This window comes from Carettochelys insculpta, chromosome 4 (genome assembly GCF_033958435.1).
Source record: "Carettochelys insculpta isolate YL-2023 chromosome 4, ASM3395843v1, whole genome shotgun sequence".
Taxonomy (NCBI): domain Eukaryota; kingdom Metazoa; phylum Chordata; order Testudines; family Carettochelyidae; genus Carettochelys; species Carettochelys insculpta.
Window position 1 is genome coordinate 87,781,406 of NC_134140.1, and position 24,514 is coordinate 87,805,919.

Below are 24,514 nucleotides of genomic sequence, written 5' to 3' on the forward strand. Positions count from 1 at the left end.
GCTGAGAGCCATTGAACCCAGGCATAGAGCTTAGTAACAGAGAGATAGCCATGCTAGTCTGTGTACTATCAAAACAAAAAAGCAGTCTAGCAGCACTTTAAAAACTAACAAAATAATTTATTAGGTGATGAGCTTTCATGGGACAGACCCACTTCTTCAGATCAGAGCCATACCAGAACAGACTCAATATTTAAGGCACAGAGAACCAAAAACAGTAATCAAGGCTGACAAATCAAAGTAAGAAAATCAGAGCAGAGGTGCAGAAGGAGAGAGACTTTAACAATCGGCAACCCATCATCAACTTATATGTCGACTACTCCATGCGAGGGATACGTTTTCTGGACACTACAGTACAAACCAAGGATGGCCTGATCAGTACCACACGCTACCAGAAACCCACTGATCACTATACTTACCTACACCCTTCTAGCTTCCATCCTGCACACACAACTAAATCCATTGTTTACAGTCAGGCCCTTGGGTAGAATCGCGTTTGCTCTGATCCTACTGACAGAGACCAAAAACTACAAGATCTCTACCAAATATTCATAAACCTGAATCACGCCCCAGGAGAAATAAAAAAAAAACAAATCGACAGGGCCAGGCGAATACCCAAAGACCAGCTACTCCAAGACAGGCCCAAAAAAGCCAAGAACAGAACACCACTGGTCATTACCTACAGCCCCCAACTCAAACCACTGCAATGCGTTATTAAAGACCTACAACCTATCCTTAATCAGGATGCCACACTCCAGAAGGCCCTAGGTGACAGGCCTGTTCTCTCCTATAGACAACCTCCCAACCTTATGAGGATTCTCACCAACAACCACAGACTATACCACAGGAATATCAATCCTGGAACTCTTCCTTGCAACAAGGCCCATTGCCAACTTTGTCTACGTCTCTATTCTGGAGATACTATCACTGGACCTAACCAGGTTATTCACAGAATCATGGGCACATTCTCATGTTGCTCAACTAACATCATATATGCCATCATGTGCCAACAATGCCCACATGCTTTGCATATTGGACAAACTTCAAACTCTCTTAGACAAAGAATTAATGGGCATAAAACAGACATAAAAACACTCCTGAGTCACAAACCCTGTCAGCCAGCACTTTAATGGTGTTGGCTATTCTGTTAATGACCTGAAAGTCTGTGTTTTACTGAAAAGGAACTTTAACAGCTGTTTGGAAAGAGAGGCAGTAGAACTTTCTTTTATATTAAAATTCACCACATTTACATGTGGTTTGAACTGGGGGGTGGCACTTTTCAAGCTCATTATAAGGACTCTTTTACATACTTTGCTTGATCTAATTCTTGACTTCTCCTGCCTCCTTCTGCCCCTCTGCTGTCTGATTTGCTCACCTTGGCAATAATTTTTCTGATTTGTCAACCTTGATTCCTATTTTTGGTTCTCTGTGCCTTAAATGCTGATTCTATTCTGGTACAGCTATGATCTGAAGCAGTGGATCTGACCCACAAAAGCTCATCACCTAATAAATTATTTTGTTAGTCTTTAAAGAGTTACTGGACTGCTTTTTGGTTTGGATAGGCATAGAGCTTGCATATAATGGAAACCACTTTAAGCCAGGGAGATAGAGCAGCCTCCCTCACTGCAGCACTTATGCATGGACATGCCAATATCCTCTTGCCTCATTGATGTCCCTCCAAGAAAGAGTTCAAATGCAATGTGATTATGCAAAAAGAGTTTGACATGCTTTTTTCCTAGAGGCCTTCTGCAGTCAAGGCACGTATTTGTTCTTTTGACACAGAACTTCATCAGTAGACACTGAAAAGAGAATCTTGCATATGTTCTATTGACAGAAGGTTGTAATACCTTAGGATTTCAGTCTGGTTGCCTTTCAAATGCACTCAAGTCACTTCCAGTCAAATTCTCAGCTCGCCCCCGTTTAAATCAGGAGTAACTTCTTTTGAAGTCACTGTCCTTAGTTAACCACTCGTTCCAATATGCACTCTAATGTAGTGATGAGGAGAGGCTACAGGGAGCTAGTTGTGGCAATCCTCTCAGCCAGATCACAAGAGCCCTGCTTTAATCTAACTAGATGGTGTAAGATCCCCACACAGAACTCAGTCCCCCACTGCACCCACTTCTCTGCCTCAACTTTCCCACTCTTCCCCTTAGGCTGACGTAGGAGGGGTGTCTTGCCTGGGAGGCAGCGCAGTTCTGTGCCAACAGAGATGCCCCTTCCCATTGAAATTCCACCGGACTCTCTGACTAGTTTAAGACCATTTTCCACAGCAGCAAAATGGCCTTAATGGATAAGTAATCTGGGCCTATTTCAGTGAATGTTACTCCAGGTTTCCACTGGATGTATCAGGGCGCAGAGGTTAGTGCTTGCAACGGAACAGGAAAATTAGTCCGAGAGGTCTCCATTTAAAGTCTTCATCAGGCTCAGCCTTGGGTTTTGGAGCTACCATCAGCAGATGAACTGAAATTTCTGTAGCACAGATGGAGGAGGTGAATGCTCAGATTTTGTGTCAATGGGGGAACGTCCCCCCTTTTTATTTCACACACTTCGATGGGGAGTTCTGCAATCTTGTGTCTGATGACAGTAATTTGCTGAGAAAGTGGCTGTCTGACCAACTTTCTCAATTCCCACTGGAATGGAGGGCCGTCCCGTTTGTGCTGTCTTGACTAGGCTCTGTGACAAGTTGTACCAGCATCGGAAGTCTTCTGCCTCAGGGACAGGCTGCTGAGGCAAAAATATGCTCTGAGAACTGCACAACAAATACCCCATTGGCTCTGGCATTCTGCTTTCCCTACTTTTCCTTCTCTGATCAACGCCAATGAAAATATAAGAGAGAAATACCGGAGGCCCAGGCCATTGTGCAGACTGGAAAGAAGAGCTTTGCTCAAAACACTGGCAAATACCAAGGAAAGTCAGCAGCAAGCAAGTAACCTGTAATTTAACAAAGTGTTTCTTGTGGAGCTGCTCTAGGAAGGCAGACCATTCATTTCAGGAATTGTACAGGATTTTCTCCCACTGCTGATGTGAAGAGACGGTTAATAGCTGCACTAGATACATGCTCCTTCAAGATTACCCAACTAGGTTAGAATCCTGTGCAATGTAAGTAGGAGGAAATTACCCTATGCTCTCCCCACACACACTTGTGGTGGTGCTAGGTGACAGCACCTCACCACTGCCTCGCATTTTTTTTTCCTGTAAAAATATATCTTCCTGAATTAGATTTTTACTGGTGGTATAGGTGAGATGAAGCAGATTAGAAAGGAAGGTCTCCCTGGTTTGAAATAACTCGCCACACATTTAGTCACAGTTCTGTGAATGTCTGGAATACTTCTATTTTACGGAGCACAGAGGTGTGGCGTCTGAGAGGAAGGTGGAGCCCTCCATTGTAGCAGAAGGAGCAGACTGTATTTTTGGCAATGTCTCCAATCACTATCTTATAATGAAAGCAGATTTAGGCCTGGTCATCACACAGATGTGAATGTGAAACCCCAAAGGACTACCCTGGTGAGGTAAGAAGTTAAATCAATAGGATGCCTCTAAGGCCTACATAGTGGCTTCATGCACAGCTGTGAGCAAGGGGAAGTGAGGAAGCTTCATCAGCCCAAGAGTAATCCTAGGAAACACTGTGCCTCAGATATGCCCTTCTGAGCCAACCATAATTCTTTCTCTGCTTCCCCCTTGCTCTGAAGAGGAAACTGTAATTTGCTGCTAGCCTATGTCCATGACACCCATTATCCAGGCACAACTGCATTAACTAGTGCATTTTGACATAGCCAAGTCTCCAGCCATTCCCTACCCACCTGCTGCATGGACAACTGGTCGCACTTTGCTTGCTGGCTGCACCTAGACTCCAGGGGTGGAAGAAACAGTATATAATCCAGATATTTTGGAGCATAAGCTTTCGTGGGCAAAGACCTGCTTCGTCAGATGCATGAGCTGGGGAGGTGGTTTCAGAGAAGGATTTAAAGAGGGGGTCTCAGTAAAGGGGAGGGCCAGAGTTGACAAGGCCTCTTCAGTCAGGATGGATGTGGCCTATTATTGGCAGTTAATGTGGAGTTGTGAACATCAAGAGAGGAGAAATCTGAGGAGTGATCCCTTAGCTATTGGCCTTATATTATACAGTGTGTGTCAGGTCTATTTTTCTGGTGACTTCAATAAAGAGAAGCTTATAATACATTTAGATATCAGCTCTCATTAGCCAATCTCATGAGCAGCTTTCAAACCGTGGCTTCAGCTGAAAGTTAACAAAGTGCCTGCACTATCATGGATGACAAGATGCTTAGAGAGGTTCAATAACAAGTGTTTGGTCAGCTACAGATTAGAGAAAATGAAATGTTAACTGGCTGGGTTTTATGAAAGACAGAATGTGAGCCTGCTATCACCGACAGCACGTCTTCCCTTCTGTGTGATATATTGAGTGACAGAATGAGAGCCTTCACTTTATTTGTCATATCTTTTATAGGAAATGGGGAGTGTTCTCTTCATTTACCATGGATGTTAGAAACCCATTATGGAAGTAAATGCATGGTTGTGCTGATGGTGTTGGAGAGAGGGCTTTGGTTTCTTCAACCATGGGATTCTGTTTTGGGAACAAGGATTGCTAGGAAGAATTGGGATCCACCTAACAAAGAGAGTCTTTGTGGGCAGGCTTGCAAACCTAGTGAGGAGGATTTAGATTAGGTTCATTGGGGGATGGTGACACTAGCCCTGAGGTAAGTGGAGAAGGAGGAAGGAACAACAAAGGAGGACCTTTATTCGAAAGGAGAAAGTGGGCCAATCAGCTAATTATCTAAGGTGTTTGTACACAAATGCAAGAAGCCTGGTGGAAGAAACAGGAAGACTTAGAGGCCCTGGCACAGTTAAAGAAGTATGAGGTGATTGGAATAATGGAAACTTGGTGAGATGACTCTCATAACTGGAGCTTGGTCATGGAAGGGTATAAACTGTTCAGGAAGCACTGCCGGGGAGAAAATGAGGAGGAGGGGTGCTGTATATAAGAAAGCATTATGATTGTCCAGAGCTCCCGTATATGGAGGGAGAAAAACCAGTTGAGTGTCTTTGAGTTAAGCTTACAGGTGGAAGCAATAGAGGTGATGTTGTGGTTAGTGCCTGCTATAGACCACCATATCAGGTAGATGAGGGAGACGGGGATTTCTTCAGACAGTGAAGAGAAGCTTCCAAATCACGGGTCATCATTGTTATGGAAGGCTTTAATCACCCAGACATTTGTTGGGAGACCAATACAGCAGTGCACAGAAAATTCAGGAAGTTTTTGGAGAATGTTGGGGATAACTTCCTGGTACAAGTGCTGAAGGAACCAACCAGGGGCCAGATGCAGCTTGACATCCTGTTCACAAACAAGGAAGAAAGAGTCAGAGAAATAGAAGTGGCTGACACTGGGCTGCATCAATCATGAGATGGTGGATTTCAGAAGCCTGACAAAAGGAAGAAAGGTCAGCAGAAAAACACATACCCTTGATTTCAGAACAACAGACTTTGACTCCCTCAGAGAAGTGGTGGGCAGGATCCCCTGGGAAGCTAATATGAAGGGAAAAGAAGTTCAGGAGAACAGGCAGTATTTTAAGGCACAGGAGCAAACCATCTTGATGCAAAGTAAGAAAAGCAAATAAGATAGGCACCCAGCTTGGCTTACCAGGGAAATCCTGGGTGAGCTTAAACTCAAAAAGTATGCATATAAGAAGTGGAAACTTGGACAGGTGACTAAGGAGGAGTATAAATATATTGCTGGAGAATGCAGGGGCGTAATCAGGAAGGTGAACGCAAACTGGAACTGCAGCTAGCAAGGAATGTGAAAGGTAACAAGAAAGGTTTCAACAAGCATGTTAACAATAAAAAGGTGACCAGGGAGGGCATGGGGCCATTACTGGATCGGGGGTAACGTGGTGACAGATGATGTGGGAAAAGCTGAAGTATTCCCCCTTATTTGGCACTACGGAGGCCACATGACTTACAGGAAGAGGTTGAGGGATTTGGGCTTATTTAGTTTGCAGAAGAGAAGAGTGAGGGACAATGTGATAGCAGCCTTCAACTTCCTAAAGAGGATGGAAAGAGGCTGTTTTCAGGGGTGACAGATGGAAGAACAAGGAGCAATGGTCTCAAGTTACAGAGGGGGAGGTGTAGGTTGGATATTAGGAAAAACTATTTCACCAGGAGGTTGATGAAGCACTGGAATGTGTTACCTAGAGAGAGGTGGTGGAATCTCCATCCCTAGAGGTTTTTAAGTCACGGCTTGACAAAGTCCTGGCTGGGTTGATTTAGTTAGAGTTGATCCTGCTTTAGGCAGGGGCTAAACTCAATGCCCTCCTGAGGTCCCTTCTAGCCCTAGGATTCTATGATTTCTAGGCAGTTTTTGATAGACATATCAGAGCAAGCTCTAATCTGTGTAGCGATTCACTCTCCTTCCTAGCATTAATTAGACAATCAAGGAGTAGACCAAGGGGGGATAATCAGTCATTATTCTTCAGCTGAGCTTCTTACTTCACCGTTTACAAATCTAAATTAAAATCCATGGCTGTATTTCAGTGATGGCTCAAGTGCTGACATCCTCTGTGTGTATATATCGGATGTACAAGATTCCCTAATTTCCTTTGCACGTGCGTATAACAGGAACAAGTCCTCTGAACTCCATGCAGTTACCCAGGAATGCTGTACATGTAAGTGAGAGGTGAATCAAGTCTTGTATGTGTACCAGTGGTAAGTTCCTTCTCTAAATGCAAAGTTCAGCTCAGTGTTATCGATGGAGCTGCTGACTGATCGTGAACAACTTTTTTGATTCTTCTGCAGCAACAAATATCCCGGATTTGTCAAATAATCATACTTTCTGTGTAATCTCAGGCTAAACAGTACAACCTTTCCTTGCATGAATAGCCCTAGTGACATCACTTGTGTGAGGGAGCTAGCCCTTAGCATTTTTCTACATAACTTTTGCTGATATTTTCTTTTCCTACAAAGGCTGTGTCTACAATTACCAAAAACTTCAAAATAGCCATGCTAATGGCCAGATAGAAGAATATTAATGAGGCACTGAAATGCATATTCAGTGCCTCATTAGCATGCTGCTGGTCGCGGCACTTCAAAATTGCCACTTTCCGTTCCCACGCGGCTCGTCTGCTTGGGGGTCCTTTTCAAAAGGACCCCACCAACATCGAAATCCCCTTATTCCTATGAGCTTCATTAGCATAATGGAGGCCGCACGACTTTCAAAGTGCAGAGTTCAAATTGCAGATTGACAGGGTAAATGGAGGCAGCTTCAAAATAAGCTCCCCCCTGCCCGTTTCAACATTCCTTAATACACCATCCTTAAATAGATCAGTACTGTCTGTGTGCTCGGCTCTTGTGAGCCTCCAGACTAGTGACATATACCCAAATCCTGCTCTCCAAAAGCAGGTAGCTAAATACTGTGCTTGGTCACGCCAACAGAACCCGTTGGAAAACAACCCCCAAACCAGAAGAAAACTGGCTGTTAAATTTAGCGGGGCTAGAGCCGTGTTATCCAATATGTGTACTACTCGCCACGTGTGACGAACAGGACACCACGGTGCAGCAATTCCAGCTCTGGTGCTGCATGAGGCTCTTGGAGCTTGTAAATGTGGCTCCTTCTACAGCCACATGCAGGAAGTGCCATCCACCCATGTGCCCCACCAGTGGGTGGGAAAAGCCTTGGCAGTAGTGGCAACAGTTCCAGTGGCTCCAGCAGTGGAGAGTCACTGGCATCGATTTAGAACAGGGAGCTGGGGGTACCTGGCTTGTGGGGGGGGCATTTATTTTGAAGGGGAGGGGGGACTGTGGTGAATATGGAAGGACAACAACCGCAACAACTTCAGTCTTGAATTTTCAGTGGCCACCACTGGGCAAGAGGCAGAGCAGTGCAATAAGGCTCGGGGGGATAGTTCAGATCCGTACAGAGTGTCACACAGCATGTTTGTGGCAAGCACGTGTCCATATCTCATAAAACAGACTCAAGCTGGAAAAGACAAAATCAAGATGTGACTGTGCAGAAATAACAGCTGAACTTAGGCAAAAAGAAACGTAGGCAAAGAAGAAACCTTCCCTCCCCCCTGCCGCTGCCGCCCGCTACTGCCAAGTGTATGTATGTGGAGGTCTGATGGAAGCATTTCACTGTATCCAAATGACAGAGAAATAGGATGTCTTGATTGCAAGCCTTTTTAGCCACTTAACTGTCTTGTGGTCTACTGTTCATGAAGAGAAATGTGAAAATGCCAAAATTGCACAATGACTGTGAAATCAAAAAGCAGTCCTGTAGCACTTTAGAGACAGGCCCACTTCCTCAGATCTGGAAAATTTAGATGAAAGTAAACTGACATGATGAGAATTTAGCAGACAGAGAGAAAAAAATATAGAATAACTGACAAATCAGCTACATAGTGGACAAAAGGAGGGGGGAAGAAATTACTCATTGAAAGTGTCTATTGCTAAGTGACTTGCCTGGGATCACTACGAATATCAAAGATGGGGAAATTGTCCTTGAAATGGGCAAGGTAATTGCTATCTTTGTTGAGACCTAGGTGTGAAGTATCGAACTTGAGAAAGAATGCCAATTCAGATGTCGCCCTTTGAAATCTGGTGTTAAAGTCTTTTTGTTTTAGAGTGCAGGTTTTTCAGGTCTTGAATGCTATGACCCTTAACTTAAGACACTTGCAGTGAGTAATTTTCATCCCCCTCTCTCCCTACCACCCCCTTCCTTCTGTTGTGTGTAGCTGATTCATCAGTTATCTTTATATTTTTTTTCTATCTTTCTGTTAAATTCTCATCATGTTAGTTTATTCTTAATCAAAATTTTCCAAATCTGAAGAAGTGGGGCTGCCTCACAAAAGCTCGTCGCCTAATAAATTATTTTGTTAGTCTTTAAAGTACTATGGGACTGCTTTTTTGTTTTGTGAGGATACAGACTAAGACAGCTACCTCTCAGACCCTGACTATGGTGCATCTACCAAAACTATACACTCTGGTCAGTCTCAGTCATTCACTCCATTTTGATGGAGATATGATCCCTGTCAGGCATCTGTATTAAAAGCCAGTGATGTCTGGATTTTGACAAAGAAATGATCATGCCTACTGCTGCTCCTTTCATGTCTCAACTGTTCTCTTCTGCTTTTTGCTCATAGTTATTTGAAATGTGTATCTCTCTGTGAATAGTGGGAAGTCATTGAAAACAGTTTGTCGTAGCACTGCAGGAATCAATTGAGCGACTCTCTAACTCAAAGATGACATAATGTGTTACTTGCTTGCTCAGATTACCCTCATCACTAGTTTGCGCATAAGGAAGCCAGCAGGACTGGTGGGCAAGAAACATGTGGAGCTCTGTGCCCCACCCTGACGTGTTAGCCAGTAGCACTAAACTGGTGCAGAAGAGGAGGTTAGCTGTGTTAGAAAACAGCCAGATGTCACTGCCCCTCCACCACCACTGGAAAAAGGGGAAAGCTGAGGACAAATTGTTTGAATTTTTAAGTCACTATGTTCTGCCCCTTACATAGGCTGGGTACCAAGATTTTAGTAGGAGAAATAAGTAATAATTATATGATATTAGGTTGCCCAGAGCATCATATTGTTCTTTTCAGATTATTTTGCAATATTCACCAAACACAACACAGAAACTCAGAAGCTCGACTATTTTTCATTTTCTTGTCTCCTTACTTCTTAGCAGCATGTCCCTTTCCTATTAGGACCCAGCCCAGAGGATGCAAAATGATGTGAGATGAAGGAACGAGTAAAAATGATTGGATATGCAGAGGGAAAGAACAATGATTATATTGTAATTTCTCTTGACCCCACCCCCACCTCCTCCACACACACATCTTCTATGACAGCAACGAAGGGTCCTGTGGCACCTTATAGACTAACAGAAAACTTTTCTGTTAGTCTTTAAGGTGCCACAGGACCCTTCGTTGCTGTTACAGATCCAGACTAACATGGCTACCCCTCCGACACTTGACATCTTCTATGCAAAGTCAAATCCAATACTAGAGTGATGGGAGGCACAGAAGAATCTGAATAGATAACTACCTTGGGCTGGGCTGAGAGCTATCATTAACTAAATTTCTACTGACTTTGAAAGCGATATGAGCTCTGCTCATTTTGAGGCCTGGATGAAGAAGAATCTAATCAGTTCATATTTTATTTCAGGCAGGCAATGCATCCATACCTGAACTAAAGGATGGCTTTAGAATTATTCCTTTGTAAATTAGGCAACATTTTTTCTCCCAGGCATTAATACAGTTGTATGTACAGAAAGAATACATCCTTCTCTCATCCTTTTTTTTGCCCAACACAAAAACCAGGAAGAACGGTAGTCTCTATGCATGCTGAGGGATTGTAGATGGGTGTAGATGTAACCATTGCTTAAGTGGGCAAGAAATACATGGCACTCTGTCCAAAAATAACAGCTGAGGTTAGGCAAAAAGAAACCTAAGCAAAGAAGAAACCTCTCCCCATCCCCACAAGTGCCAAGTGAATGCTGGATGTTTGCAGTACCTAATTAGGCTGGTACCTAACTAGCAAATCTTGTTTGAGAGCATATCTGCTTTGCAGTGAATTTTTATTTCCTGTCTGTAAAACAAATTATTTTAATGAAATCTCCAGACATGCAAAGGCTGGCACTATACATGCTGTAACTATGCCAATATATGCCAAATTCAAAAAAAAAACCCACAAGAATGCTGAAGCTGTCAGTTTAATGTAGATGTGGTTGCATCAGGGTGCTAACTGAAGGAAGTGAATGCTGGTGCTAGTGCCTTTACCACAAAAAACAAAATTCATTTGGATTCAATGTGAAAAACAAAACCACCACCACAACACTGGCTCATTTGAACTCAGAACGAGCTGTTCGTGAGCTTCTGAAATGGCTTTGCCCTTTTCCATGGCACAGCATGAAACCTAGTAGTCTACAAAGATATCACAGGTGAATAATACAGAACAACTTTGTCATTTTAGTCATACAAATTATCCAACCAAAATATTTTCCAGAGTTAAATGACCCAGCTACCGAGCTGGAATCCATCCCCTCAGCTTTTATTAATTAATTTAAAGGGGTACAGTACAGAATAGGCATGAAAAAAGATAGTTTTAAAGGAGGTTTGAGAGCGTAGCTCGTCCTACTGCCACACACAGGGAGCCTTATTTTGAAATAAACTATTCCAGAAAAGAGATTCCAAAATCGCTTGTTTTGAAATAACACTGCTACACACACAAAAAGCATTTCAGAATAGCACTTAGCTCTTTCAAAATACAGCATCTACACACAAAGGAGCCTATTTTGAAATAGAGCCATTGGGGGCATTATGGCTTATTTTGAAATAGGGAATAGAGCCTATCTACACAGCCCCTATTTCGAAATAACTATTTCAAAATAGGCATCTTTCCTCATGAAATGGAGTTTGCCCATTTTGAAATAAGCCAACCACTTATTCAAAATAGTGGTTGTGTTGTGTAGTCACTAGCAAAGTAATGTCAAACTAAGGGCTGTTATTTCAAAGTAACTTTGCTAAGCAGACTTACCCATACAGAATAAATGAGATGGAGAGATATAAGAAGGCTAGTCCATGTCAAGCTATTCCAGGGACAAAGGACTTCCCTGGCACACTTATGTGAAGGAGAAATCAGGAGACCATTGCTAGGCAATCAAGAAGCCAAGACCCAATAGCTGTAAAATGCAGTCATGGTTTTTTGTGCATGGTAGGTCTGCAGAATCTGGCATGTGCGGAATGCTTCTGTTCTTCATCTATCATGTGGCAAAAAGAGAACTGAAATAGATGAAGGCATGGAAAAGAAATTCAGCAGTGGTGAAATCAAGATAAACTTACATAAGCACAGTTGCAGAAGTGTGATAGGCATGTTAGGATTCACTCTGTGATCTCTTTGCATTCAGTTTCCCGAGAGCTCAATTTGACTGCAGACTTTGTCACTCTGACATGTTTATTTGACATAGAGCAACACTACAGTGAGTTGATCATGTGCAAATACAGAAGAACGGAGGCAGGGTATATCACAACTGCAAATTTAAACAGAAACCTTCTGCCTTATACACGTTAGGCATTTAATAGTATTTATTAGCCATTCCATCACACATTTTTTTACATTGGCTTGGTTGCTTTGCAGGAATCATTCCCCATGCAGCATAGTTCAATTCCTTTGTTACCTCATCTCTTCATTTCTAACATCTTTTGGCCTTTGTTATCTAATTCATAATAACGGTTCCCTGTTTCTTTCCTTCTTAGCTGGCTCAGACATGCTGTCGTCTTAACCTACTGATCTATTGACTCATCTTATTTGGTACAAATATTCTATTTTCAACATGATGATTCATTTATGTACTTAATTCTATCTTCAAAAAAAATGAGGCTTCCAAAAAATAGGCTCCCCTCTGTGTTAATTACTTGTATAAGGCCAGACCTTGGCTACAGGGCAGATTTGCTGACAAAATACATTGAGAAGGAGAATGATGCCACTGAGTGTGTAGGTAAAGGGGAGATTTGAGTCAGAAATGGAAATACAAGAGGCTAATAGAGAATTATTTAGAGTCTCCAAATGGTGAATATATTAGTTAGTAAAAATACCGTTGGAAGTTCTTTTACTTAGGCTGCTAGTTCTTGAAGCACAGTTTTGGTAGATGTTGAGAATATCTTGAACAAAGTCACTCCTCCCCTAGTTGTTTTCTCTCCCTAACTAATAGACATTCTTAAGTGAAGTTGTCGTCTATACATCTGCTTATCTCATAGAGCTGGAAGAAACTGTCAGAGGTCATTGAATCCAACCCTCCATCCTCATAGCAGGCCCTATTCACCATACCTGACAGGTTCTGTTTTCATCTATTTACCCCAGATCCCTAAATGGCCCCTTAAGGTACTGAACTCTCAATGCTAGGTTTAGCAGGCCCATGGTCATACCAGTGAGCTCTCACTCCCCCATCCCAACTGGTACACAGTGCCAAACTATGCAGATGAATTGGTATAAGGCTACTCCTCTCCTACAAAAGAACAACTTTTACATGTAAGACATTGTGCTGAAAAACTTAGATGAAGCAACAAGTTCATTTGGTCAGGACCACCATAGGGTATAAAAGCCAGGTGATGGGGTGTTCACCTCACACTAGCCTAAGAGCTGAGTGACCATATTTCACAAAGGGAAAAAGGCATACCACACAGGGCTGCCCCAAGCCACTTGCTCATGCCTTGCCCCTCTTTCTCCCCCACATATAGGGATGACCTGAGTCACTGCCCCACTTTTTTGACAAATGCCCACTTTTGCCAAAAAAGTCAAATTGGCCAGGACAGGGCATAAAAAAAAGATTGTCCCTGACAAAATGGGATGTGTGGTTACCCTTCCTGGAAAGGGTTATGAGACTAAGAAGGGGCCAGTTAGGCAGATAGGCCACACCTGAGGGCAACTGGATGGTAAGTAACCTCTGACTGATGATAGAGCCCAGCTGGGAAGGAGCAGACTGCCATGTTGGATAGAAATACTTTTATAACTCCTGGAAGGGGAAAAACACACAGTGACTTGCCCAGAGGACCAAGCCATATAGAGAAAGCACCCTGAGTTGCTAAGAGACCAGCAGAAGGGCACATGAACAGAAGATGGAAGGAGATGGCTGACCGAGAAGGAGCTAAACCCTGGGGCAGTGAGGGTACCCTGTGGTACGTGGTATGAAAGTGGTAGGTAAATTTAAAAGCTTAGAGGAAAATGCCTATGACAGAAAGGATCGATAATAAACACCAGTGGGCCAAGAGATGAAAATTCCACAGAGAAAGCTTCATAGTTCAAGAAGGGATAACAAACTGAGAGGAAGACAGACCATTTCAACTGATAGTCCGATATATTTCAAGGTGTGAAAAGCTTCCCTGAGATCAAAAGGAAAATGGGAAGAAGGCTGGGCTGGAATAACCTTTTGTGGGCCTGGGGCCACACATCTGTCCACAGCCCCACCACAGCTATCCAGCACCCCCCCCACACACACACCCCCTATTGTCCCAACACACAGAGCTCTTCCCCACCACCTCACAACCCAGCACCCCCTTAGACTCTCCACAGATGCCCTCCCCCACACCTCTGAGCTGCACTCAGCAGCCTTCTGGGGGGTGACTATGTGTGCTGATCTGGGTTGAGCAGCTAGGGGAGGCAGGGCTGGCAGCTCCTTGGGAGTGGTAGGAGTAGCCAGGCCAGGACCTACTGCAGCTACCTTCCCTGCCCCCTCCCCTGAAACTCTTTCCCTCCCACCTGGCTGAGACAGGCCAGGCTTCTGAACCAGACCCAGAAGACTCAGCTCCCGGGGGAAACAAGCGCAGGCAGACCGAGAAGAGAAAGCGGTGGACATCAGTGGAGGGAGTCAACAGACTGGTCGGGTCTCAGGGCACAGTGGAAGCAGACCCGTGCTGGGCCTCTTCTAAGCATGGGCCTGGCTCCATAGCATGACTGGGACCCGTGTAAATTCATCTAGAGCCCGGCAAAGTTTCAAGGGAGGAAGAACTTTAAAATTGTCATTTTGTGTCCACCTGAAAGAAGATTTGGGGTTTTACTCGATTACTCTCCTAGCCCTACCCTCCTTATGAGTGAGGAAGAGATTATTAGCCACATGGGAGAGAACAACCCAGACTGAAACCCACCAAGTAGATTGCTGGCTGAATATTCATGATGGAGGAGGCAGCAATCTGCTTTTTTAAAAAAGAAAATTATTATTTTAACTCAGCCAGACAGGGATATTTTAAAGACTGTGTCCTGCCCCAGAAAGTTTGCCTCAGGTGGCAGAGGAATTAGTGGTGCATGTCAGCAGTGCAGGGACAGGGAAAGAACAGAAGCGATCAAAAAGGACAGGCAGTAACTATTTCATACTGAGCATCCCCCGCCTCCGGACCACGAGATTGCCTGATATTCAAATATTCTGGGTGATAGAGATGTATACCTAGCAATGCATAACACTAAAGAGAAACAAGATTAGATGTTAAGAAACAAACAAAAATGTATGCAGGGTACTTTATTTACCAACAACGGTAGTAGTGTACACAGTAAACTTATACCATAGTAGCTGTCTTTATTTGTATTTACTTTCACTGTACTATACTTATGGACAACATAACTAAAATTTACTTACGGTTAAAATGCTAATTATTGGAGAGTTCTGGATGATAGAATGCTAGATAGGAAAGAGTTTTGTTGTAGTGACTGACTTATGTTCTCAGAATCTTTAGAAGGAGGCAAGAGAAGTGCAAGGAGAAGAAGAATGAATTAATAGGTAAGAGGAGTGGATAAGTGTATGAAGTTAAAGAATAAAGCTGAGGAGACAGGGAAGAAAATCACTCAGAATAAAGTTGCAGGAGGAGAAATTATCAAAGGGGGAGATCAGGGGGTTGGGGACAAGTGGATACTGCTGAGCTGAGGGCTCCAAAGGTTGAAAAGAGAAGGAATTAGAAAGGGGGAGCAGGAGTGATGAGGGAAACGATTCAAGCAAGTGCACTGTAATGGATTGAGTGGGAGATTCCGAGAGCCCCGATCAGAGACAGATTGAACTGCAGCATACAACCATGTGGTGTTCCCAACCCCTGCATCCAGGACACATCTCCAATACTCATTATACTGTCCCTATTGAGGGAACATCTCTAAGTTATAATCTTCTGCAAACATATCTCTATAGAGGGCAGGGCTTGTGCAGGGGAGGGATTAGCAGCTCTGTTTGACCATCAGCGCAAGGTCAACATAGGTAAGACAGGTGTGAGCTTTTAGTTTGGCCAAATAAAGGGTGGGAAGAGGAAGGATGGGGTTAGAAATGTTAAGAATTTAACGAGGGGCAGCCCAACACTCCCATCACTGACTAATCTAGGACAGGGAATGTGAGAGGAGAAGCATCTTTGCGAAAGGGCATCTGCAGAGGCAGGGTCAGATGAAGGAAGAGAGCTGGGATTGAGCTGTGAAAAGGTTATGGTTGGGTATGATCTTTTTTTGAGCTGTCGTGAGCATTCCAGGGACAACATAAGGGAAGCTGTGATGGGGGAAGGAAGAGGGTATCCATCTAGTTATAAATAAAGGCACAAGAGATGGTAAAGGGGTGGTGGTGGGATGGTTATGGGAGGTGGAGAAGGTGGGAATAGAAGGATAGCCATGGTTGAGTAAATGTCTCCATTGGGGAGGAAGGTGAGAAGTAAGATCTGGATTTGTGCTGATGGGCAAAGAGGGGAAATTGGGATAGAGCAGAAGAGAACCAGGTTGAGTTTGTGGGAACTGAAGGTGGAGGTGAGGGTAAAATGAAGCCAGTGAGGGGATCGAACAGGGATGGAGGAAGAGGATTTATGCGGTGAGGGTGAAGAAGGATGTGGAAAGTGTCAGAGGAATTTCAGATGGACAAAAGGAAAACATTGAAAAATTTTGTGAAAGTAACACAAATGTAGCTGCTCTGAAGGTAACTGGACTGTGTTATCTTTCCTTGCCTTCTACTTCGCTAGTCTGTGTGACAGACCTGATCCCACAATCAGATCTGTGTGGAGAGGTCCTTGTGCCCAAGATGACCCCTTGGGACTCCAGAAACCCTCACATGGTAACTCATTTTCACGTTGTACTTTAAGATAAAAACAACAGTGCACACCATCCAGTACTTAATTTTTGCTGGGACTTGCCAGGGCTGAACCCCAGCACCTCTGTCCTTGGCAATTCATAGCCTCCGCATCTCTGGGCTTGCTGAATCCATTAAGAGAGTTTTTAAAATGCTTGAGCTCCTTTCATCTTAAATTAAGCATTGACACCAGATAATTGTTTTGGGTGTTTCCATCACCATCCCTTCTCAGTGAAGAGGAGTTATTCCATAAAGACACCATTTCCCAGAGTCAAGTTTCTGCTTCATTGATCGTTTCTAAGTCAGCCTACCAAGTTCAAAAACAAAACAAAAAAAAACCCAAAACCCTCTTCATGAGACATATCTTATTCTTGAGATGGTCCCAGAGTTTAGCAGATATGTTCTAAGCAGACCCATCTGAGTTATACCATATTTCTGGATATGATCTTCTTCTGTTTTATGGACATAGGCCTTGTAAAATATTACCACGGCTCCAATATTTCTGGGATACAAACAAGCACTTTGTATATTTTTTTCACAAAATAGACTTTGCTATTATGAATCACAGACTTTGTTGTAGTGGGAGTGTTGGACTTTGCTTAGCAGCTGGAAATGCCTTGATAGAGGAACATAATTCCTAGCACCTAGTAAGATTTACAGGAATTCTGATCCTACTGTAATATGCACCTTGTTTGTAATCTTGCATCTGCACAGGATGCCATTGCAGTAACAGGAAGATCAAAGCCTTTTTCAGCTACTCCTAAAGGTGCATCATGTCTGTATATCACAATGAACAGTTGAACCAATATGAAACTGACAGGCACTTAAATTCCTCTTGATCTATTACATCTCAAGGAAATGGTCAAATTAGGATTGCAGAATAACCTGTCAAACTCGGAGTATAAATCTCTCAAAAAGTTTCCTTTGTCTCTATCACTTCTTGTAGCTGTTCTTCTGGTTAATCAGCTGTGGATAAGACTGACAGGTTTTAGTGGCTGACAAATATCTGCGTCTGCTGTACCATCACAAAATTTTAAAAAATGCATACTTAAACCACAGGGGAGCAACTGTTTATAGGTCTATCTGATACACATCCCATCAGGGGTACATGGAAATCAAGATAACTGCAGCTCCCTTCTTTTTGTGACTTAAGGAAGTGACATCTGCTAAAAGTTAGGATGCTAGTCCATTGACACAGCTGTGACAGAAGATCAGGAAAATAGTCCTGACAGTCAGGCAACATACCCTATCCTCTGTGTGTGTGTGTGTGTGTGCGCGCGCGCGCGCGCGTGCACACGCGCGTGTAAGAACAGAACACACATTTGCAAATGTTTATGTAACAAAATTTTGGAAGGATAAATTCATATGAAAATTAAAACTGACTTACTACATATTACCTTTTAGGTGCTGTTCCCACTGTCCTACTCTTTATATCTTGCCCTGTTTTACTTTTCTCAGTCTTAAAGTGTGTTTTGCTCTCCCTTGTGTCACTCTCTTCTCCTACATGCCCCTCTCTAACAAATCTTCCTTTTATTTCCCCTTTCTTGTGTAAAGTTGCTTCAGTGGGGGAGTAGAGGGTTTTTTCCACAACACAGGCATTTTGTTGACAAAACCCATCGAGAGCCCACACTAAAAATACATTCTGCCCACATACTGCTGACAGAACTTATCAGTTTTGTCAACAGCCTTCTGCCTCACCCCCCTGAGGCAGAACGTATTTATCAACAGAATCTATCAACACAATAACCATGTGGATGCTCCCAGGGGCCCTCTGTTGACAGACAGGGCTTATGGGTCACCCGGCAGCCCTGCATGCTGTGCTTCCAGTCAGCTGTTCTGTCGAGAGAGGGCCAGGGAGTCCGGCCGTTCTCTGTCAACAGAGCCGATTGCTTTTTCAATCCACTTTTGTGTGTGGATGTGATCTGTCAACAGAGGTGTTGGTCAGAAGAGCTCTTCCAACAGTAACTTCTGTCAACAGATCCCTGCAGTGTAGACATAGTTGAACCGTATAGTGGCACAGGAGGCGCTGGTGCAAGCTAATGGAAACTGATTGTTATGCAAAGGCTCATCTTGTGCCAGGCTGCTCAGTCAGGAAGAACTTTAGCTGAGTCATAGGAGTTGAGAACGTCCCCACTAGTGAGTGCTAATGCAAGGGCAGTCATGTGGGCTGTCAGGTGACAGGGAGCAACCACAGTTAGGGGAGCAAAGATGGATGCGGACTAGTGAAATAAGGCGGCCTTTTTTTCTTCAGCTTTTCCCCCCTTGCCCCTCTTTATGTGGGGTTTTTCTTGCGCCTACAACTCAGTGGAGAAGTAAAATAGACTTGGCCTATCCCATTTGCCACATCGCACATGTAGTACAGAGGCTTACCTTACACTTTAATTCTACAAATCCACATTCAGTAAATAGCAGGAAGTGCAAGGTTTCTGCACTTCCACCCAGAGGTGATTTGTGGTAGCACTTGGGAGGTGCATTGCCACCCTGTGCCTCTGCCAACATTTTAATTACTAAATGGAGTGCCCCACAAACCTCCTCGCTGCAGCCCTCTGCTGGCACCAGTCTTCCCACCCAGGTGTGAGTTGAAGTTCCCTTTGGGCACACCTATGGTTATTCACTAGGCATAGTTGTGCATCATGCAGAGTTAAGGAAAGGCCCAAGCCCCTTTCTGCCTGCTCTAGACTGAACTTGCTTTGCTTTGAGAACTAGTAAACTTCCATTTAGACTCTTCTCCACCAAGGAGAAGAGTGACTCGGTGGCATCACATATCAGCTGTACCATTCACCTGCAGCTAGCAGACATGGTTTCCAGCACAACCCCTGCCTCCCTGGCCGAATCCAGAACAAACCACACACAAGAAGTTTAATATGGATTTTTACCTGCAGAGGGTATCCAAAGAGATGGGAGCTTATAGATTTGCTAGTACTGGACAGGAAATATGTCCACTGCAATCTCCTGTGGCGTCACATCCTGACCTCTCACCTAGCCAGCCGTTTCTGAGATCACAATAAAACCTAAAAAGAAATGGGAGATGAAAACTATCATTATCCCCGTTTTGCAGATGGGGAAATAGAGGCATCGAAAGGTTAAAGTGACTTACCCAAACTGCCAGCATAACTAGGCTACGAACCCACATCTCCTGAGTACTCGTCCAGTGATAAAGACACCATGCCTCCCACATATTGTCTTTCTTCTTTGTCTCCGAGTGACTCAAGCACATACGCAGGGGCTTGAACAAAAAAAAAAAAAAAAAAAAAAAAAAAAAAGAACATGCCTAAATCACCTGAGCAATTGCTTGAGAAAAGCTTGGATATTTGCACACACAAATGGCAAATTAGGCATTTTAGCATGCAGCTGTGCGTGAAAATACCCTACTCAAACATGCAGTAGCACATGGAGCATACAGTGGCTTGCACAAATGCCGGCGTCTCCAATGTTTCCAGCCTGTGTTTTTTCAGAGTTTCACCATCAGATGACTGATTTCGTTTTAGTCAAATAAAAATCAGCTGTCAGCAATGGGTATTTTAGTGTCCTACACGGCTACAATGTCTGGGATTTTTCCTGTTTTGCTTTAGACGGCCATTGTAAATACATATTACCATCTATTCCTAATGTTCACACTTGTGAGTGTTTTACCAACTACAGTGCCAAGCTCCTAATATGGCACCAGGACCAGTTTCTATTATTCAGAAAGACAGACTGTGGCTGGTTGCCAGCTTTAGCAGCCTCTGAATTTATTTTGAAATACCAAACTGGGTTTGCATGGGTTGAAGCAGAGGTTGTTTTAAAAAAAAGTGGTATGAGTAGTTCATAGTGAAAGGTACTGAAAAGTTTTCCATTTTTATTAACTCAAGAACTATCCCTGGTTACTTGCCAGTATTTTCTAACCATTGCAAAATAATTATTAATACCTGACTTGAAAGATATTAACAAGCACCTCTCTTAAAACACACTTGCTTTAGCCTGCGATAAATGCCATGCAGGTGCAGAGTATAGGGTCAGGTAACAGTCGGAATCTAGAGAACCCAAGAAAAAAAGAGACAGAAACAGGAACCTTCTGTCCATGTATCATCTCAGCTGTCCCGTACTTCTGTGGCCTCCTATATCTGTTATAGGAACCATTTCATTGTGGTTTTGCTTCTTACTCAGCTTCTTGCTCTTCGATTTTTCCCTTCTTCTGGATGTTCTGTATGATTAAAGATTAATTATTGTGTTTTCCCCTCTTACTCACTTTCAGATCCGCTTGTGTAACCCATGCTTGCTTGATGTGGCACTCTCGCTCCCTCTAGGGGCAGCTAAACCAGCTGGCACTTGATGAATGGAGGAATTATATTGGAAGATACAGCCAAAAGAGAACAGACTATAGAAGGTTATACAACGGAAGTTTCAGCTATTCAGGCATATCTGCAGAATGAATGATGAGTGAAAAATTAAGACCCTGGTATTTGGCATAATGGATGGTTCAAATAGGAGAGGCAGACCCCAAAGATAATGGGTAGATGATATAGTAGATTGGTGCAGAGCTAATCTACAGAAACTAAGCCACGCTATACTGGACAGGGAAAGATGGAAGGAAATAGTGAGGGAGGCATCAGACACCAATGGGTGCTGAGACCCATGGTTGATGATGATGATGTGGGTGATTTGATGAATCTGCATCTTGATACATCTTTTCTAAGCAAGGTATGTCTTTTAGCTCAAGCAGAAGGCTCATGCATTAAGCTCTCAAAGTTTAATTCCCAGTTACACACAACAAGGGTTTGTTGCCATTAGGTTTGTTCTCCATTATTTCCCCCAACATGTGCTTTCCACAAGAAGCTTTCTACCCACACAGTCATTACACTCTCCCACTACCATCTTCAGCCACCCATAACACAGTCTCACATATGAGAGACAGTGTTCTCCTGGCCAGAGCACTGGACTGAAACTGAAGAGACCTCTGGTCTGCTGGGTTATTCTGGGCAAGTCACTCTAAGGCACCGTGCCTCAGTTTTCCATCTGGAAAAATAATTTTTCCTTCATTTGTAAAATGCATTGAATGCTAAAGATGAAAAGTGCTAATAAGAGCTAGAGACTGTTTTATCCTTTCCTTCTCACCTACCCCATACTTTCTCTCCTCCGCTCCCTCCTACATACGTTTGGCTGCTTGCAGGAGATGGACTCAAGGAAGCAGCTGTTTGCATGGAGGAAGATATCCCAGAACTCTGGAGCTGCTTGGGAACTGGGGGGAGTACATGGGGAACTGTCTCTGTTGGGATGGGTAATTAGGTAGGGGAAGAGAAAAGGTTGATTCAGAATCTCCAGAAAAGCCCAGCCTAAGCGTATGCAAGGTATTTTTCCATCTTTAAAAGATAGTTAGTTTTACTTTATTTTACTTGTTTAAAAAAATGTGTGCAATTTAATTTAAGATCCCTATGGTGTAGAAAGTCCAACAGCAGCCCAACACAGGAGCACTTAATTCAGAAAGGGGAAATGCATAAAAATGAAAAAGTTAAACAGAAATTAAAAGGTACAGTGTCAAAAGTGAAATCTTTGCAAGCTGCTTGGAAATCTGAAGATATAATAATAGAGGCTCATCTTAAATGTATACCCCAAATTACAAAGCACAGTGGCTAGGGCCACACTACAGTGCTTCTTCAAAAGAACTTCTTCCAAAAAAACTTCTTTTGAAAGATCGCAGCCACACATGAAAAACGTTTAAAAAAAAGCGATCTGCTCTTTTGAAAGGGAGCAGCCATGCAGTCCCAGCCACTCTTTTGAAAGAACAGGCCCAGGAAATGCTGCAGACAGGATCCCATGGGTGGCAGGCCCTCCTAGGAACTCTGGCCAGGCAAGCTCTTAAAGGGCACCTCCCAAACACCTCCCCTCACCGCCCCCACATGCTGAGACCTGCAGAGCTAAGCACAGTGAAGCAGAGCCGGTGCAGGGACCACAAGCTGGTAGCTCGCAGCTATGGACACACAGCAGCTCCTGAGCTGACACTGCATCCACGCCCTGGTCAGGCTGCTGGCTACTGTCATTAGGGCCACCTTCCAGCTCCTCCGCTGGCAGAGACCTCCCACAGAAGCTGAGGAGCCCAACCCCACAGGCCCCGGCCACTCCCGCAACCCAGACAAACAGATGTATCTGGAGCTACCCCACCAGCTCTAACTGATGGGACTAGCTGGTGATAGGTGAGCGGGACAACGTAAAGTGGCTCCAGAACTTCTGCATGAGGAAGGAGCCCTTTCTGGAGCTCTGCAGCTGGCTTGCCCCCAGCCTCCAATGCCAGGACACCTGCAGGAGGCCCACCTTCCCCCTGGAGAAGCATGTAGCCATTGCCACCTAGAAGCTGGCCACCCCGGACAGCCACCACTCCGTGGGACAGCAATTCCGGGTGGGCAAGTCGACTGTCGAGACAGGCCTTATGGAGGTAAGGTGTACTCAGCTCACAGCCCACCACAGAGCGAGGGCGCCCAGGCAAGGGGGACCCTCGGTCACTGGGATCGGGGTGTGGGCAGGGGCAAGGAGGACTAGCCCTGGGAGACCATGCCACTCCACCCTCAAATAGACCCACTGCTGGAGGAGCAGCCTCATGGTATAGGGTGCCTAGAGGGCTTGGGGCAGAGAAGCCTACCTTGGGCCACGGGCACCCTTTCACGCACTCATGATTATGTTCATGCGCCTTCCCATGCACGTTGTGAGGGCAACCAATGCTATCCAGGTCTGGAGGGTCATCCATGTTAGGGACCTGGACACAAACAGTCACAGGACTCACCTCCCTTAGCTTCCCCCCACTGCTTCGGTGTCATACATGGCACCACACCATCACACATGCCCTGGAGCACACTGCGGCCCACTCTATCAACTGCAAGAGCTACCACTCAGTCCTGTCCAACATAGAAGACATTTCACGGACACTTAAGTGGGTCTGATTGGGCTGGGCCCACAAAACGCATGTCTGCTGCAACCCCAGCCTCTGCCTGAGGATGGAAGCAGGAACCTACACCCCCAGTGAGCGTTTGTGGTTGGGAATGTCACCATGCCAATTGTGCATGAGGGGATGCGGCCTACCCCTTGCAGCCCTGGCTCATGTGGGCACACACAGGCCACCCAGACCCCACTCAGGACCAGTTCAATGACTGCCTCGGCTGGGCCACTATCCCTTGGAGTTTGTCTTTGGTTGCCTGAAGGCGCGGTTCAGGTGTCTCCTCACACGCCTGGGCATCAGGCTGCACATTATCCCCCAGGTTGTGAGGGCGTGCTGTGCCCACCACAATGTCGGGGGCGGGGGGAGGAGGAGGAGACCTTCCTCCTGGGGTGTACAGCTGAGGCTGGTCCCAGGTTTGACTGTCTGGGCATGACCCCTGTCCACCAAGCCCACTGTGACAAGGTGCAGGTCCAGGAGGCCCTCTGGGAGACGTTTGCCTGCAAGCCCCAGTGACCATCCCCAGGACAACCCCTGCAGGGTCCTCTGACAGACAGCCCCACCCCCATTCCCACAATGACCCCTACTGCCCATCTTCCCTCCCCACCCCCTCCAACAATGAGGGGCATGGAGGGGCTGAAAAAATCAACTGTTTACTTGAATCAACAAAATCTTGTGCAAAACAACAATTGTGCAAATAACTATGTACAGTGTGGAATGGGTGGGGGATAACTATATACATTGGGTGGGGGTTGGGAGTGGGGGCTCTGGGTGCTGCAGTATTCCGGGCTAGTCCTCCTACAGCCCTAGTTCCTGCTCATTTGCTGCATGGGGCTTCTATGCAGATGGAGGCAGGGGGAGCTGTCCTCTCCCTGCGAGGATGCTGTGGAGCTCCTGATACAAGAGGCAGGTGTAAGGTTCTGCCCCTGCGTGCCTGGCCACAGCTCTTTGACCTTGGAGCATATCACCTCTAGGCTACGTCTACACGTGAAGCCAACATTGAAATAGGCTATTTCGATGAATAACGTCTACACATC